This window comes from Pieris brassicae, chromosome Z (genome assembly GCF_905147105.1).
Source record: "Pieris brassicae chromosome Z, ilPieBrab1.1, whole genome shotgun sequence".
NCBI lineage: Eukaryota > Metazoa > Arthropoda > Insecta > Lepidoptera > Pieridae > Pieris > Pieris brassicae.
Window position 1 is genome coordinate 970,205 of NC_059680.1, and position 19,909 is coordinate 990,113.

General features: G+C 33.0%; 1 long non-coding RNA gene across 1 annotated transcript; it reads right to left on the reverse strand.

The window, feature by feature from the left end:
- Positions 1-12,868: 12,868 nt before the first annotated feature.
- LOC123718684 lies at positions 12,869-14,230 on the reverse strand. The gene is made up of 2 exons (XR_006755051.1): positions 14,025-14,230; positions 12,869-13,931 (listed from the first exon to the last, which is right to left on the reverse strand). It is a non-coding gene; the product is annotated as an uncharacterized LOC123718684 (long non-coding RNA).
- Positions 14,231-19,909: the final 5,679 nt, after the last annotated feature.

Consider the following 19,909-nt stretch of genomic DNA (forward strand, 5'->3'; position numbering starts at 1 on the left):
ATTCGGGCGGGACCTTACAATCTGGCTGTAATAACCGATCGGTCATTGTAAACGATGTCGTTATAATTGATTTCGACTGTGTATATATATATATATATATATTTAAATTTACTACTTTACTATGATATAGAAATTGGTGTATATTGAAGTAAGATATTGTATTTTCCTTAATTTAAACAGAATTTCTAAACGCATGTTGTTGTCCTGGTGTCAACTTTGAACGCCCTGATTCGAGTTCCTTCACATCTCCATCCCATCGATGGTAACTCAGACCAATGGTAAAAGTAACAAAATAACAAGACTTATTTATGTGCGTTACACTCTTAGTTACACTCTTTGAAATGATGTCTTAATAATTATTTATATTTCCAAACACATACACATAACACATGGCTCTTTATTATTGTATTATACAAACTGTTTCCTCTGAACACATTTAAACACCCTTAAATCGCAATGCTTCTAATTTAATATTAAAGATCATTGTATTTCTTATATGTAAACCATCTTGTTTTTTAAGAACGAAAATTTTAGCAAATTGTCAAACAAAAACCCTTAAAAACAAATATGTTTCAGATTTGGCGCCATTTTTTGTGGTGTTTTTGTTGTTTTAATGTGGTCTGTAGTCTGGCGTCCATATATTTTTGATTCCCGCAAAACGTTCAATTAAAGCCTACATTCTTACACAGGTAGCGCTATTCCAAATGAAAAAGTCTAGGTTTCACACGACTAGATAGCGTTTTCCACATTTTCCTCTTAAGTTTATAATTAAATCCTTATATTTCTAAAATATTCAATATTAACTAGATCAATTGTTCAATAAAAAAATATGAAAATCGTTCCCAATCGCCCATTTTGTTTACAATAGTGTGATTTGATTGCAAGTTTTTCTGAGGGATGTGTTCAAGTTTTTCGTGACAATCACCGGAGGGTCCATAGCTACAGCCGAAAGCGGTGTTGGTGAGATAGCCGCTCTAAGTACTCACCACCAATATGTTTGAAGCGACAAACCATTCAATATATACACACTACAACATTCTAATAGATGAAAATGATAAAGAGAAGAGACTTCGGTCTCAACAAAGCGGTGGTAACTAATTCGACCCTCTTTTGGACAAAAGTCTTGAAGAAAACAATAAATTAGTAGCCGTCCCCGCGAACTGCGTTTCAGTTATTTTACTTAGCCTATAGCCATAGATTTTTTTCTCCATAAAAACACTCTTCCGAGTTCAAGAAATAAAATATATCTGCAGGCCGAAAGATGTATTTGCATAGTAGCTTCAGCGTACAACTCTCATCCCTGCGTAGGGTCGAATATGAATATATATATTTAGGTTCACAACTTTACTAAGATATAAACATTGGTGTATATTTAAGTTAGACGTAGTACTTTCCTTAGTTTAAACAAAATTTTTGAACGCATGAAAACATTAATTTGGAGAAAAGTAGAAAGTTCATTGATGTATCTGACCGATTTCCCTAATTCAAATAATTTACAAATACCCAAACTACCATAATCCATTTTCAGAACTACAACTCAAAAACACAAATAGACTTACAATACAAAAAACATAAACTAGAAATAATGAATGAGTTTGTATTTTTAAGTATAACGCTAGATAAGTTTTGTAGTTGGAAAGCACACATTGAAAAGTTACAGAACAGAATAGACAGTTTCGTTTTTGTGTTAAAACGACTAAAAGAAGCAGTTAACCATGAAACGGTATTGGCTGCACATGCATATGTTTCATCTATTATTAGATATGGAATTATAGTTTGGGGAAATTCAGTCGAAGTTAATAAGGTATTTAAGGCTCAAAAGAAATATATTAGAGAAATTTGTGGAGCAAACTGTATTGATAGTTGCGTACCTTTATTAAGAAGCTTAAATTTTTTTATCTCTTCCCTGTATTTATATTGTTGAAATGTCCTTATTAGTGCACAGAAACATACCTATTTTTTAGTCGAATGTAGAAGTCGAAGTAAGAAGTAGACATGGGGAAAAATTGGCTGTGCCAAAAATCAATGTGGAAACTGTTTAGGAAAAACACCTTTTGTATTTACAATAATTTACCAAAAGAATTAAAAGATCTTCCGACTAGTCTTTAAATATCAACTTGGTGTATTACTTTTGAAAAAAAATATATTGTTCTATAAATGATTATTTGCGTGAGACACTGTAGTTGATATAAATTTAATAACATTTGATTGATATGTACGATACATATAATATAAGAATTGACCAATTCATATGACTAATAATGTAAAATGTAACACTCAAGCCATTGTTTGTGGCAGAATATGTGAACTTACTATTGTACCACCTGGTACGCATGTAAGTTCGCATGTTATTAGCTGATCTGGCACCACCGGACAATTATGTATAAAAATACTTTATTACGAAAATTTTCTGTTTTTCGCAACCAAGACCAACACAAAAATCTCGATATTTTTCTCCATACAGAAGCTCAGACAGAGGTCTAAATATGGGAGTGGATACTTAATATATGCTTCGATCATAGCAACGTACCATGGTTCTAATAATTAAACATCATTTCACAGACTACTATAAAATTGGTGTAACACAAACATGTAACGATTTTCAAGTATGTATTTATTTGTTAGCTGTGAATTTGTATAGATAATAAAGACATAGCTGTGTGGTATCTTTGTTTTATTGAAAATAATAATAAAGACTGCATTTTCTACCGCATTTACCATGAAGAGTTGTCAGAGTTGTTCGGACATGCAGCTGAGTTTCATCATCTGACGTCCAGAATATGTAATTCCACCCTTTAGAGCTCTTCAAGAAAACAGCGTACCAACACTTAATAGGCCGGCAATCGCCGAGCCCTCTGGCATTTAGTGTCCATGGGCGGCGGTATCACTTAACAACATGTAAGCCTTTTTTTGTTTTATTGCCCCGTCTTCTATATAAAAACGATATTGTTTAAAGCCTTTGATAGATCAGTTCTGCCTGGATTTTTCAATCGTATGCCGAGTCGTTAGCTGGTTAATGAGCAAGTGAATTCTCAGACTTTTAATTAATTTAACACATGAACATTTTTCACTTCGATAGAGACTGAATACTTAACTTGATTATCAAGTTATCGGACCCGGTAAAAGATGGTAAAATCAACAAAATAGCAAAACATATTTCTGTGCAAAGATCTTTGAAAAGATCTCTTAATAATTATTTTTTATTTCCAAACACATACGTTTCGCGCAATAACACATTGCTCTTTATTAATGTATAATAAAAACTGTCTCCTCTATACACATTTAAACACCATTCAATCGTAATAATTTTAATTTCTTATTTGTCCATCTTCTTATATCAACCATCTGGTAAAAACCCTTAAAAATAAATATGTTTCAGATTTGGCGCCATTTTGAAATGTCAGTTGATCAGATGAAATAAAATATGTATAACCGTCAAAATAAAAAATAAAATAAAAATGCACTGAAATTGTGGTAAATGTTTAAAACAAATATTGAATTCTGCTAATAACTTCTTCTGCTTATAGTGTGGTTAATAATAGTTTAATGTGGTATGTATTCTGGCGTCCATATTATATTTTTGGTTCCCGCAAAACGTTCAGTTTATGCCTACATTATTACACAGGTAGCGCTGTTCCAGATGAAAAAATTAAGTTAATGTGGAAAGATAGCGTTTTCCACATTTTCCTCTTAAGTTTATAATTAAATCCTTATATTTTCTATAATATTCAATGTATACTAGATCAATTTATTGATAAAAAAAATAAAAATCGTTCCCAATCGGCCATTTTGTTTACAATAACGTGGTTTGATTGCAAGTTTTTCTGAGGGATGTGTTCAAGTTTTTCGTTACAATCACCGGAGGGTCCATAGCTACAGCCGAAAGCGGTGTTGGTGAGATAGCCGCTCTAAGTACTCATCAACAATATAATTTAAACATTCTAATATAAGAAAATGATTGCGCGAGACTTCGGTCTCAACATCGCGGTGGTAACTAATTCGACCCTCTTTTGGACAAAAATCTTGAAGAAAACAATAAAGTAGTAGCAGTCCCCGAGAACTACATTTTATTAATTTTACTTAGCCTTAAGCCATAGATTTTTTATTTATTTTTTTCTCCAGAAAAACACTCTTCCGAGTTCAAGGAATAAAATATATCTGCAGTCCGAGAGCTGAATTCGCCTGGTAGCTTCAGCGTACAACTCTCATCCCAGTCGTAGGGTCGAATATGAATATATATATTTAGGTTCACAACTTTACTAAGATATAATATCTGGGTCTTAGAATAGAAACATATTTAAAGGTGATCATTCATATATCACACATAATTACCAAACTAAAATCACTTATAGGCTTATAGATTTTGGTCAATATCAAAATGTATTCCGCAATCCGTACGTCATTTAATTTATAATTGTTTAGTCAAGCCCAATTTCATATATTGAATTGAAATATGGGGTACAGCATGCAAAAAATTAACTTCAAACTTACAAACACAACAAAATATATTAATAAAAGCACTATTTAGATACATTTTTTAATACAATCTAAAAAAATAGTGAAAAGATGTCTTAATAATTATTTATATTTCCAAACACATACATTTCGCGTAATAACACATGGCTCTTTATTATTGTATTATACAAACTCTTTCCTCTGAACACATATAAACACCATTAAATCGCAATGCTTTTAATGTAATATTAAAAAGCATTTTATTTCTTACTTGTAAACCAACATTTAGTTTTTTAAGAACGCCAAAATTTAGCAAATTGTCAAATAAAACCCTTAAATATAAATATGTTTCAGATTTGGCGCCATTTTGATCGGTCAGTTGATCAGATCAAATTCAATACGTATAACAGTCAAAATATAAAATAAAATAAAAATGCACTGAAATTGTGGCAAATGTTTAAAACAAATATTGAATTCTGCTAATAATTTATTATATTTATAGTGAGCTTAATGTGGTCTGTAGTCTGGCGTCGATATATTTTTGGTTCCCGCAAAATGCTTAATTAAAACCTACATTCTTACACAGGTAGCGCTATTCCAAATGAAAAATTTAAGTCTAGGTTTCACACGACTAGATAGCGTTTTCCACATTTTCCTCTTAAGTTTATAATTAAATCCTTATATTTCTAAAATATTCAATATTAACTAGATCAATTTTTCGATAAAAAATATAAAATTCGTTTCCAATCGGCCATTTTGTTTACAATAACGTGATTCGATTGCAGGTTTTTCTGAGCGATGTGTTCAAGTTTTTCGTGACAATCACCGGAGGGTCCATAGCTACAGCCGAAAGCGGTGTTGGTGAGATAGCCGCTCTAAGTACTCACCACCAATATGTTTGAAGCGACAAAGCAATCAATATATACACACTACCTCGACCCTCTTTTGGACAAAAATCTTGAAGAAAACAATAAATTAGTAGCTGTGTCCGTGAACTGCGTTTCAGTAATTTTACTTATCCTATAGCCATAGATTTTTTTAATTTTATTCTCCATATGTTGAATCCGTATGATATAAAAATTGGTATATATTTAAGTTAAATATAGTATTTTCCTTAGTTTAGACAAAATTTCTGATCGCATGCAGACATCGATTCTCACCGATGTTCAGATTGAGGATTCTGAAAAACAAGCTAGGTCTTTCATAGCTCAACTCACGCTTTGAAATCGAATTTCGTTTAGTTTTTGTAATTTCAATTGTTAAAATTAAACTTCTTTTGGCCCGTGAGGAAAAAACGATGAGAGTAAAGTTTTACCATGCACTCGCACACCTTCACCTACATCCTACACACTGAAGTTAGCAAAGTCAACATTTTAGAATAAAAAAAATCTATTTCTGATTGTGATGTTTAAATAAACTTTATTTAACTATGAACAGCTTTGTGATCAGGGAAATTATGTCAATATTTTAAGTAATCTTCAGCGTGAACTACAAAGTGCGTGCGTACTACAGAAGTGTTTCCAACAAACTGAAATGTCAGATTTTTTAAATGTAGAAAATCTATTAATCTATCTACGTACTGTCTTTTATTATAATTTTCATGTGAAATAAATAAAATGTAGCTTTATTTTATACATGGGTATATATATTTTTTATTATTAATTTATAACCCTTTACTCCCCCCTGCCATATTGTCCAGGGACTTTTTATACCACATTTGTTCCAAAAATAAAAACAATATGCATTTAATTAATTCTACTAGTTCGCGAATGGCAGGCGTCGCGAAATACGCCCCGGCTGCATCGGTAATATTTTTATTTACAATATTCATGGACGAGCCGGGGCGCAATTCCTCGCGAGACCCGCTCTTTCGGTTTTGTTTGCCTCCTTTAAATATTTAAGATTTTTTTCGCAGAACCGTTCCAGGCACGGTCTGTGCTTTATGAACATGTCCTGTCCATGGCCGCCACGGTCTACAGTCATCTGCATTTGTTGCTCCAGGTCGTGCCTGGACGATGCGAATATAGGGCAGTGTAAAAGCACATGTTCCACTGTTTGCTCTTCATTACTGCAGGCACATGCGCCTCAATCTGTTGAGTACATGGGTATATAATGTAATGGGTAATCACACATTCAATAATACGTATTAGCTAACTAATAACAACGCCGTCGGCTGTTACGACTATCGGTTTTTACGACAAAATATATCGTTATATTAGATTTTGACTGTAATTATTCTTTTATCTATCAGATTTTCGGGATAGTTTATGAATATGTGGTTATCTGTTAAATGTCTGTCAGATTCTTTGATTGGTGTATGATGTTTATATCTATCAGATTTCCGATTAGTTTAGGAATATGCTACCAGATGTCTTACAGATGTCCGATTTGATTTATGAATGTTTTTTTATCTGTCAAATGTTTGTCATATGTCCGATTGCTTTATGAATTTGTTTTTAGCTAGATGTCCATAGTCTGTCAGATATCCGAACTGATGTATGAATATGTTTTATATGTCATATATATTCCTAAGCTGTCTGGCCTGTATATTGTATAATGTATTTGTCCTAGTCGCCTTAATAAGAGGCACGCTAAAGAGACTAAATTAACTTAACATATAAAATAAACAAAAAACTATACATACATATTTAACTGATCGAATAAAGCTTGTCAAAGAGTGATGGTTAAGTACATATAGCTACGATGTTTTTTTCACCCCAGTAAAATAGAATATTTAGGCCAAAACCAGCAATTATATTTAAATTTAATAAATTACACGTGGAAGCCCATTAATATACGGGGCAAATTATCTCTCAAACTGATATAACCACCAAAGAGATCAAAAGTAGAATATCAAATGGATGAAAAAGATATTGGACATTGAGGGAGATCATGAAAATACAGATTCTCAACTAAACTTACTATCAAAGAGTCATGGAACGAAGCATGCTGAGAATAAGAAAATTAGACAAACAAAGAAACACAGCAGCTAGAACAGATGTAACAGACATTCTCACTAAGATAGACCAAATATAATGGAGATGGAAGGATCATATGCTACGGAACTTCCATGACAAATGGAGCAAAATATTGACGGAGAAAACGAAAAAGATGCCGACAATACAAACGATGGGAGGACGAACTCAAATTAACAGCAGGCTACAATTGGAGAAGAGTCGCAAAGGATAGAGATCAGTGGAAAGGTTAAGAGGAGGCTTTTGCCAAAAGACACACCGAATTTCGAGATAATTATACTGTAGTGCAATTATTTTTATTAATGACCCTGTTATATTGTAGCTAATCATAGATACATATCCTTTAGGGACATCTCGGCGTGTGACCCGATGCCGTGGTTCATAAATACAACAATAAAATATTGCTTTTAATTAAAAGAATAAGATGTTTGAAAGAGAGAAGTTTGAAGAGATGAAAAGGATGTTTTAAAAGAGAAAATGCTTCTACTAGGATTTCCTCATTCACACTCAAATATTTTTATTTATATAGGTAAACAAGTATGAACGTCAAAATAAAAGATGTTAAATTGATTCTAAATTTAAAACCAGTTCGCAAGTCAAGGGCGTTGAGCGGGCGAGAAGAACTGGTAAGAAACTCTCCGCCACTCTTTTTAATCGTAACGTAACGTAACGTAACGCAACGCAACGTAATATAACGACACTGAAGGGACTCTGTATTTTATGGCGTTGTAGAGAGTTGTCGTGACGGAAACGAAAATTAACACTCAATCAATTGTAAACAAAATTTTGCCGATTGGGAACGATTTTTATATTTTTTATCGATAAATGGATCTAGTTAATATTGAATATTATAGAAATATAAGGATTTAATTATTAACTTAAGAGGAAATGTGGAAATCTATATCTAGTCGTGTGAAACCTAGACTTACATTTTTCATTTGGAATAGCGCTACCTGTGTAAGAATGTAGGTTTTAATTAAGCATTTTGCGGGAACCAAAAATATATCGACGCCAGACTACAGACCACATTACGCTAACTATAAGCAGAAGAAGTTATTAGCAGTATTAAATATTTTTTTAAACATTTGCCACAATTTCAGCGCATTTTTATATTATTTTGACCATTATACGTATTTCATTTCATCTGATCAACTGACATTTCAAAATGGCGTCAAATCTGAAACATATTTATATTTAAGGGTTTTTATTTGACAATTTGCTAAAATGTTCGTTCTTAAAAACTAAATGTTGGTTTACAAGTAAGAAATAAAATGCTGTTTAATATTACATTAAAACAATTGCGATTTAAGGGTGTTTATATGTGTTCAGAGGAAAGAGTTTGTATAATACAATAATAAAGAGCCATGTGTTATTACGCGAAATGTATGTGTTTGGAAATATAAATAATTATTAAGACATCTTTTCAAAGAGTTATTTTTATCATTTCTCATCGCGTCCGATAATTTGATAATCAAGTTAAGTATTCAATATCTATCGAAATCAACAATTTTCATGTGTTAAATTAGTTAAGTCTGAGAAATTATTTGCGCATTAACCAGCTAACGACTCGACTTACGACTGAAAAATCCAGACAGAACTAATCTATCAAAGGCCTTCAACAATATCGTTTTTTATATAGTACATGAGGCAATAAAACAAAAAAAGGCTCACATGATGTTAAAGACTTAGTTATGAGAACAGTAGAACGTTGCTATGTTTGAAACAGATATAAAGTATTCACTCCCATATTTAGACCTCGGTCTGAGCTTCCATCGATGGGATGGGGTTGTCAAGGTATTCGAATCTTGGCGATCAAAGTTGACACCAGGAGACTACATACAATCAGTCAGATACATCAATGAATTTTCTACTTTTCTCTGAATGCTTCCTTTGCATGCGTTCAGAAATGTTGTATTAACTATCTAACTTAAATATACACCAACATAATAATAATATCTTAGTAAAGCAGTGAACCTCAATATATATATAGACTAAGTAAAATTAATAATAAAATTAAAATGCAGTTCTCGGGAACAGATACTAATTTATTGTTTTCTTCAGGATTTATGTCCAAAAGAGGGTCGAATTAGTTACCACCGCGATGTTGAGACCGAAGTCTCGCGTAATCATTTTCTTGTTTTTCTTGTTGTATTAGAACGTTTAAATCATATTGGTGGTGAGTACTTAGAGCGGTTATCTCACCAACACCGCTTTCGGCTGTAGCTATGGACCCTCCGGTGATTGTCACGAAAAACTTGAACACATCCCTCAGAAAAACCTGCAATCAAATCACATTATTGTAAACAAAATGGCCGATTGGGAACGATTTTTATATTTTTTATCGCTAAATTGATCTAGTATACATTGAATATTTTAGAAATATAAGGATTTAATTATATACTTAAGAGGAAAATGTGGAAAACGCTATCTAGTCGTGTGAAATCTAGACTTAAATTTTTCATTTGCAATAGCGCTACCTGTGTAAGAATGTAGGCTTTAACTGAACATTTTGCGGGAAACAAATATAATATGGATGCCAGAATACAGAACACATCAAGGTGAGAAGACACAATTTAAGCGCATTTTTATTTTATTTTTTATTTTGACTGTTATCATCTGAACAACTGATATTTCAAAATGGTGCCAAATCTGAAACATATTTATATTTAAGGGTTTTTATTTGACAATTTGCTAAAATTAAGTTTTCTTAAAAAACTAAATGTTGGTTTACAAGTAAGAAATAAAATGCTGTTTAATATTACTACACTATTTAATGGTGTTTAAATGCGTTCAGAGGAAAAATAAATATTTTATTATTTATTATAAAGAAATCTTTTTTCACACACTCGTGCTTTTTCTTTAACTTTCCGCTCTCGTGCGTTCTCTTTCCCATAACCATTCTTTTCTCTGTCAAATCAATGTATATTAAAAAGAAAAAACTAACCACGAAGCTTAATCATAGAAGTTTTTGTGTTTTATGCAAATATTTCTGAAAAGAAGCTACTAATTTGATTCAATATCAGATTTAATGATTTGATTCAATGATTTAGATTTCATTTAATTTCATCTCATTAAATTACATTTAATATCAATAAAAAATTCTTCTGAAGACTTGGCTGTATGGTCATAGTTCCCTTTGCCTTCCCAGCATGGGTGAAGAAACCAAAAAAAATCTCTGCTTATATTATTTTACGGTTGGCGCCATTTTCCAAAAATGTTCTTGCTAGTTTATTTGTTTGTCCACAACATTTTATTTGAATTAACACCACCCGAACTCAGTATAATTGCACAAAATGCTTCGGAAAACATTTTACCGGAAAAGTCAAAAAGTTGCTACGACGAATTTACTGTGTGGAGAGAAGAGAAAAACGCAAATAGTTTTATTAAATCGTTTCACTTTTTTAGTACTTGTTCAGTACACGTGCGGAACCGTATTTGCAACTAGTTCCTCCTACTTGTTCCCACACCTTCGGATGCGCCTCGGCCTGCGTAGACATTTGTCGGAATACTTTGCAATGACAGGATTTCCGCACTTGTAATAAGATATACTGTTGCCTTTTATCTTTTTTGACATAGAACACGGGGCAACTGAAAGGAGGCTCAATGGACATGGTCACTCAATGCCACAGGACTCGGTGAATTGCCAGGCTATTAAGTATTGGTACGCTCTTTTCTTGAAGAACTCTAGATGGTGGAATTACATATTCTCGACTTCCGATGATGAAACTCAGCTGCAGGTATTATTCCGAACAACTCTGACCACTCTCCATGGTAAATGCGGTAGAAGATGTAATCTATATTATTATTAATCTTTATTCTTTATTATACAAACTCACAGCTAACACATAAATACATACTTGAAAATTGTTACTTGTTTGTGTTACACCAATTTTATAGAAGTCTGTGAAATGATGTTTTAATTATTAGAACCATGGTACGTTGCTATGATCTAAGCATATATTAAGTATCCACTCCCATATTTAGACCTCTGTCTGAGCTTCTGTATGGAGAAAAAAATCGAGATTTTTGTGTTGGTCTTGGTTGCGAAAAACAAAAAGTTTTCGTAATAAAGTATTTTTATACATAATTGTCCGGTGATGCCAGATTAGCTAATAACATGCGAACTTACCTGCGTACCAGGTGGTACAATAGTAAGTTCGCATATTCTGCCACAAACAATGGCTTGAGTGTTACATTTTACTAAGCTAAGTCAAATAATTGAAACGCAGTTCGCGGGGACGGCTACTAATTTATTGTTTTCTTCAAGATTTTTGTCCAAAAGAGGGTCGAATTAGTTACCACCGCTTTGTTGAGACCGAAGTCTCTTCTCTTTAGCATTTTCATCTATTTGAATGTTGTAGTGTGTATATATTTAATGGTTTGTCGCTTCAAACATATTGGTGGTGAGTAGTTAGAGCGGCTATCTCACCAACACCGCTTTCGGCTGTAGCTATGGACCCTCCGGTGATTGTAACGAAAAACTTGAACACATCCCTCAGAAAAACTTGCAATCAAACCACGTTATTGTAAACAAAATGGCCGATTGGGAACGATTTTTATATTTTTTATCGATAAATTGATCTAGTTAATATTGAATATTATAGAAATTTAAGGATTTAATTATTATAAACTTAAGAGGAAAATGTGGAAAACGCTATCTAGTCGTGTGAAACCTAGACTTTTTCATTTGGAATAGCGCTACCTGTGTAGGCTTTAATTGAACGTTTTGCGGAAACCAAAAATATGTGGGCGCCAGACTACAGACCACATCAAGCTCACTATAAATATAATAAATTATTAGCAATATTCACTATTTTTTAAAACATTTGCTACAATTTCAGTGCATTTTTATTTTATTTTGACTGATATAGCAATGCACATGTATTTCATTTCATCTGATCAACTAACAGCTCAAAATGGCGCCAAATCTGAAACATACTTATTTTTAAGTGATTATTAGACAATTTGCTAAAATTTTCATTCTTAAAAAACAAGATGGTTTACAGATAAGAAATACAATTGCGATTTAATAGTATTTAAATGTGTACAGAGGAAAGTGATTGTATAGTGTGTCTATGTGTCTATTATAGGGGATCTGAAAACCATCGATTGGAATGATAGCCTATGCGCTCATGATAATGATAATGGTATGGTATCTGAGTTCTACAAATTTCTTAACACTACTATTAATAAATTTGTTCCTAAAACGTCCATTATGAAATTTAAATATACAGTTTGATTCAGTTCCTCCTTGATAAAATTACTTGCTGAAAAAGAAAACACACGTAAGAGGTATCGAATATACAACAATCCTCGAGACGAAATAGAGTATCACATTATCAGAACGTTGTCACAATTTTTATGATGATTGGCTACACTAAATATAAGCGAAATATTGAGACACGCATTCCTAATAATCTTTCAATAAAACAAAGACACCACACAGCTATATCTTTATTATCAACACAATTTCACAGCTAACACATAAATACATAATTGAAAATGGTTACATGTTACCTCAGTTCACCAACTTTATTGTAGTCTATGAAATGATGTTTAATTATGAGAACAGTGGTACGTTGCTATGTTTGAAACAGATATTAACTATCCACTCCTATATTTAGACGGTGGTCTAAGCTTCTGTATGGTGAAAATATCGAGGGTTTTGGTAGGTAGGTACAAAATTTGTTGGGAAAAACAGAAAATTTTCGTGATAAAGTATTTTTATACATAATTGTCCGGTGATGCCAGATTGGCTAGACTTGTGTCCATTTCCATCACTTGACATGTCCTAGAATTGAGTCTCTAAATATTTGATAGATTTTGACATTGAGGAGTCAAAGTAATGCCTCAATTAACACAACAAATGCTAAATACTTTTCATAACTCACACAAAAAGACGTAAATCCCAAAGAAGATTTCTTTTTCTATACAATAATATATTTCCATGAGGCCTTTGTAATTACACCAATAATAGGGACACGCCAAAGAGGTTTAAATTGAGAAGTCCGAAAGACCGGCGACGCACTTGCGAGCCGTCCTTTCCATTGGTGCACGGCTGTGGATCGACCCTATGACCTCAGGTGAGAGTTGTACGCTGAAGCTACTAGGCGAATACAGCTCTCGGACTGCACATATACTTTATTCCTTAAACTCGGAAGAGTGTTTATATGGAGAAAAAAAATGAAAAATCTATGGCTATAGGATAAGTAAAATTACTAAAATGTAGTTCACGGGCACAGCTACTAATTTATTGTTTTCTTCAAGATTTTTGTCTAAAAGAGGGTCGAATTAGTTACCACCGCGATGTTGAGACCGAAGTCTCTTCGTTTTATCATTTTCTTGTATTAGAACGTTGTAGTATCTATTGATTGCTTTGTCGTTTAAATCATATTGGTGATGAGTACTTAGAGCGGCTATCTCACCAACACCACTTACGGCTGTAGCTATAGACCTTCCGATGAGTGTTACGAAAAACTTGAATACATCCCACAGAAAAACCTGCATTGAATATTATAGAAATATAAGGATTTAATTATTAACTTAAGAGGAAATGTGGAAATCTCTATCTAGTCGTGTGAAACCTAGACTTACATTTTTCATTTGGAATAGCGCATTTTGTGTAAGAATGTAGGCTTTAACACAACGTCTTGCAAGAACCAAAAATACATCGACGCCAGAATACAGACCACATTAAGCTTACTATAAACAGAAGAAGTTATTAGCAGAATTCAATATTTTTTTAAAACATTTGCCACAATTTCAGCGCATTTTTATTTTATTTTGACCATTATACGTATTTCATTTCATCTGATCAACTGACATTTCAAAATGGCGTCAAATCTGAAACATATTTATATTTAAGGGTTTTTATTTGACAATTTGCTAAAATGTTCGTTCTTAAAAACAAAAAGTTGGTTTACAAATAAGAAATAAAATGCTTTTTAATATTAAAATAAAAGCATTGCGATTTAATGGTGTTTAAATGTTTACAGAGGAAAGAGTTTGTATAATACAATAATAAAGAGTCATGTGTTATTGCGCGAAATGTATGTGTTTGGAAATATAAATAATTATTAAGAGATTTTTCATTTCAAAGAGTTACTGTGCACAGAAATAAGTCTTGTAAGAGTTTGTTGTTTTTACCATCTCTTACCGAGTCCGATAATGTAATAATGAAGTGTTAAATTAATTAAAAGTCTGAGAATTCACTTGCACGTAACGAGCTAACGACAGGGCTTACGCTTGAAAAATCTAAGCAGAACTGATCTATCAAAAGCCTTTAACAATATCGTTTTTTATATAGTACATGAGGCAACTAAACAAAAAAAGGCTCACATTAAAGACTTAGTTATGAGAACAGTAGAACGTTGCTATGTTTGAAACAGATATAAAGTATTCACTCCCATATTTAGACCTCGGTCTGAGCTTCCATCGATGGGATGGGGTTGTCAAGGAACTCGAATCTTGGCGTTCAAAGATGACACCAGGAGACTACATACAATCAGTCAGATACATCAATGAATTTCCTACTTTTCTCCGAATGAATGCTCCGCATATGTTCACAAATTTTGTTTAAACTAAGGAAAATACTATATCTAACTTAAATATACACCAATGTTTATATCTTAGTAAAGATGTGAACCTAAATATATATATTTATATTCGACCCTACGCAGGCATGAGAGTTGTATGCTGAAGCTACTAGGCAGATACATCTTTCGGACTGCAGATATATTTTATTTCTTGAACTCGGAAGACAGTTTTTATGGAGAAAAAAAAATAAAGTAAAATTAATAAAATGTAGTTCTCGGGGACAGCTACAAATTTATTGTATTCTTCAAGATTTTTGTCCAAAAGAGGGTCGAATTAGTTACCACCGCGATGTTGAGACCGAAGTCTCGCTTAATCATTTTCTTGTATTAGAACGTTTAAATCATATTGGTGGTGAGTACTTAGAGCGGCTATCTCACCAACACCGCTTTCGGCTGTAGCTATGGACCCTCCGGTGATTGTCACGAAAAACTTGAACACATCCCTCAGAAAGACATGCAATCAAATCACGTTATTGTAAACAAAATGGCCGATTGGGAACGATTTTAATATTTTTTATCGATAAATGGATCTAGTTAATATTGAATATTTTAGAAATATAAGGATTTAATTATAAACTTAAGAGGAAAATGTGGAAAACGCTATCTAGTCGTGTGAAATCTAGACTTAAATGTTTCATTTGGAAAAGCGCTACCTGTGTAAGAATGTAGGCTTTAACTGAACGTTTTGCGGGAAACATATAATATGGATACCAGAATACAGACCACATCAAGCTAACAGACACAATTTCAGCGCATTTTTTTAGCTTGATTTTCATGTATATGATTTCATTTGATCAACCGACAGTTCAAAATGGCGCAAAATCTGAAACATACTTATTTTTAAGTGTTTTTATTTGACAATTTGCTAAAATTTTCGTTCTTAAAAAATAAGATGGTTTACAGATAAGGAACACAATGCTTTTAAATATTAAATTAAAAGCATTGCGATTGAATGGTGTTTAAATGTGTGGAGAAAAAAGAGTTTATATAATACATTATAATATATAAGAGATATTGCGCGAAATGTATGTGTTAGGAAATAAACATAATTAGAAAAAGATCTTTTCAATGAGATATAGTGTATAGAAATAAATGTTGCTATTTTGTTGTTTTTACCATCTCTTACCGAGTCCGATAATGTAATAATCAAGTGTTAAATTAATTAAAAGTCTGAGAATTCACTTGTTCATTAACCAACTAACGACACGGCTTACGCTTGAAAAATCCCGGCAGAGCTGATCTATAAAGGTCCTTCAACAATATTTTTCTTTTTATCTTTTTTTTTATATAGAACACGGGGCAAACTTATAACGCCGCCCCTGGACACTTAATGCTAGAGGGCTCGGCGAATGGCTGGTCTATTAAGTATTGGTACGCTCTTTTCTTGAAGATCTCTCTCCATCTCTATTCTCGACGTCCAAAGATGAAACTCAGCTGCAGATATTATTCCGAACAATTCTGACCACTCTCCAATGCGATAGAAAATGTAATTTATATTATTATTAATCTTTATTCTTTATTATCTACACAAATGCACAGCTAACACATAAATACATGCTTGAAAATGGTTACATGTTTGTCTTACACCAATTTTATAGTAGTCTGTGTAATGATGTTTAATTATTAGAACAATGGTACGTTGCTATGATCGAAGCAGATTAAGTATCCACTCCCATGTTTAGACCTCAGGCTGAGCTCGGTCGAGATTTTTGTGTTGGTATTGGTGGCAGGTAGGTACAAAATTTGTTGGGAAAACAGAAAATTATCGTAATAAACTATTTTTATAAATAATTGTCCACTGATACCAGATTAGCTAGACTTGAGTCCATTTGCATCACTTGACATGCCCTAGAATTGCTTCTCTTAATATGTGATGGATTTTGACATAGAGGAGTCATAGTAATGCCTCAATTAACATAACAGTTGCTAAATACTTTTCGGAACTCAAACAAAAAGAGGTAACTCACAGAAGAATTATTTTTCTATATAATAACCATCTTTCCATAAGGCCTTTGTAATTACACTTATAATAGGGACACGCTAAAGAGGTTTAAATTGAGAAACGTCTGAAAGGCCGGCGACGCACTTGAGAGCCGTCTGGACTCACATCCATGGGCATCACCTAATAGCATGTGAGTCTCCGATTACTTAAAAAAATACTGAACTGCGAAGTCTAGTAGTTATTGACAAAGTATCACTAAAACGCAATGTTTTTTCTCCTTTCCATTTATCTTTAAACACTTTAAAATAAAATCAACATCTCAACCTGCTCAACAACAACAAGCTCAAATCACAACGCAAAGTATTCTTCTTGTGCAACAGTAAATTATGATCGTAAGAACTTATTATTTATTTATTTATACAATGTTAAACTACATGTTTGCATAAAATTATACGACATTAGAAATGTTACACACATACACAATTAAATGAGAACATAAGCAAGCTAGCAAGACAACAATTAAACAAGCAAACGTAAAAATTACTATATAGAATCTTAATCCTCATGAAGAGCATGATAAACAAAGTTGTAAATTGGAAGATTGTTTTAAAATATATCAATTTTTTCATTAATGTTAGTAATTAACTTGGTGCACGGCCGGGGATCGATCCTACGACCTCAGGGATGAGAGTTGTACGCTGAAGCTACTAGGTGAATACAACTCTCGGACTGCAGATATATTTTATTCCTTGAGTTTGGAACAGTGTTTCTATGGAGAAAAAAATTAAAAATCTATGGCTATAAACGCATTTCACGGGCACAGCTTTTAATTTATTGTTTTCCTCAAGACTTTTGTCCAAAAGAGGGTCGAATTAGTTACCACCGCGATGTTGAGACCGAAGTCTCTGCGCTTTATCATTTTCTTGTATTATAACGTAAGAGTGAATGTATTGATTGCTTTGACGCTTCAAACATATTGGTGGTGAGTACTTAGAGCGGCTATCTCACCAACACCGCTTACGGCTGTAGCTATGGACCCTCCGGTGATTGTTACGAAAAACTTGAACACATCCCTCAGAAAAACCTGCAATCAAATCACATTATTGTAAACAAAATGGCCGATTGGGAACGATTTTTATATTTTTTATCGATAAATTGATCTAGTTAATATTGAATATTATAGAAATTTAAGGATTTAATTGTTATAAACTTAAGAGGAAAATGTGGAAAACGCTATCTAGTCGTGTGAAACCTAGATTTAAATTTTTCATTTGGAACAGCGCTACCTGTGCAAGAATGTAGGCTTTAACTGAACGTTTTGCGGGAACCAAAAATATATCGACGCCAGACTACAGACCACATTACGCTAACTATAAGCAGAAGAAGTTATTAGTAGTATTCACTATTTTTATTAAACATTTGCCACAATTTCAGCGCATTTTTATTTAATTTTTTATTTTGACTGTTATACATATTTTATTTCATCTGATCAACTGACATTTCAAAATGGCGCCAAATCTGAAACATATTTATTTTTAAGGGTTTTTACCAGATGGTTGACATAAGAAGATGGACAAATAAGAAATTAAAATCATTACAATTGAATGATGTTTAAATGTGTTCAGAGGAAAGTGTTTGTATAATACATTAATAAAATGCAATGTGTTATTGCGCGAAATGTATGTGTTTGGAAATAAAAAATAATTATTAAGACATCTTTTCCAAGAGTTACAGCGCACAGAAATATGTTTTGCTATTTTGTTGTTTTTACCATCTCTTACCGGATCCGATAACTTGATAATCAAGTTAAGTATTCAGTTTCTATCGAAGTGAAAAATGTTCATGTGTTAAATTAATTAATAGTCTGAGAATTCACTTGCACATTAACCAACGAACGACATGGCTTACGCTTGAAAAATCCAGGCAGAACTGATCTGTAAAAGGCCTTCAACAATATCGTTTTCTATATAGAACACGGTGCAATAAAACTAAAAAAAGGCTCACATGATGTTAAGTCATACCGCCGCTCATGGACACTCAATGCCAAAGGCCTCGGTGAATTGCCAGGCTATTAAGTTTTGGTACTGTTACTACTCCTCTATGCATCCTATATTGCTGACATATCCTGTGCTATATTCTTATCATCATTTTTTCCCATGCATCAACAACCTTACATTCCCAGACGTTCTCCTAAGTCTAATACGAGAAGACATGCTTTTATTTTATTCTATTTTCTTTGTGAATTATAATCTTTTTTTTAAAAGATCCCAAGCATTTTCTGCGAAACAGTACGCTCTTTACTTGAAGAACTCTAAAGTATTACATATTCTCGACATCCGACGATGAAACTCAGCTGCAGGTATTAATCCGAACAACTCTGACGACTGTTCTTGGTAAATGCGGTAGAAAATGCAATCTATATTATTATTTCCAATAAAACAAAGACACCACACAGCTATATCTTTATTATCTACACAATTTCACAGCTAACACATAAATACATAATTGAAAATGGTTACATGTTGCGTCAGTTCACCAACTTTATTGTAGTCTGTGAAATGAAGTTGAATTATTAGAAAAGTGGCACGTTGCTATGTTTCAAGCAGATATTAAGTTTCCACTCCCATATTTAGACCTCGGTCTGAGCTTCCATCGTTGGGATGTAGCTGTCAAGGAACTCAAGGAGATTGAAATGGCGTCATAATGCGGAGGCTGTTTGAGGCACAAGGGTTCAGGTTTGGGTACACACAGATATTTAATGATATGACACTGCTGCAGGATCAGTTTCTGTATGGAGAGAATATCGAGGTTTTTGTACTGTTATTGGTAGCAGGTAGGAACAAAATTTGTTGGGAAAAACAGACATTTTTCGTAATAAAGTACTTTTATACATTCCGGTGATGCCAGATTAGCTAGACTTGTGTGAGTTTCCATCATTTGAC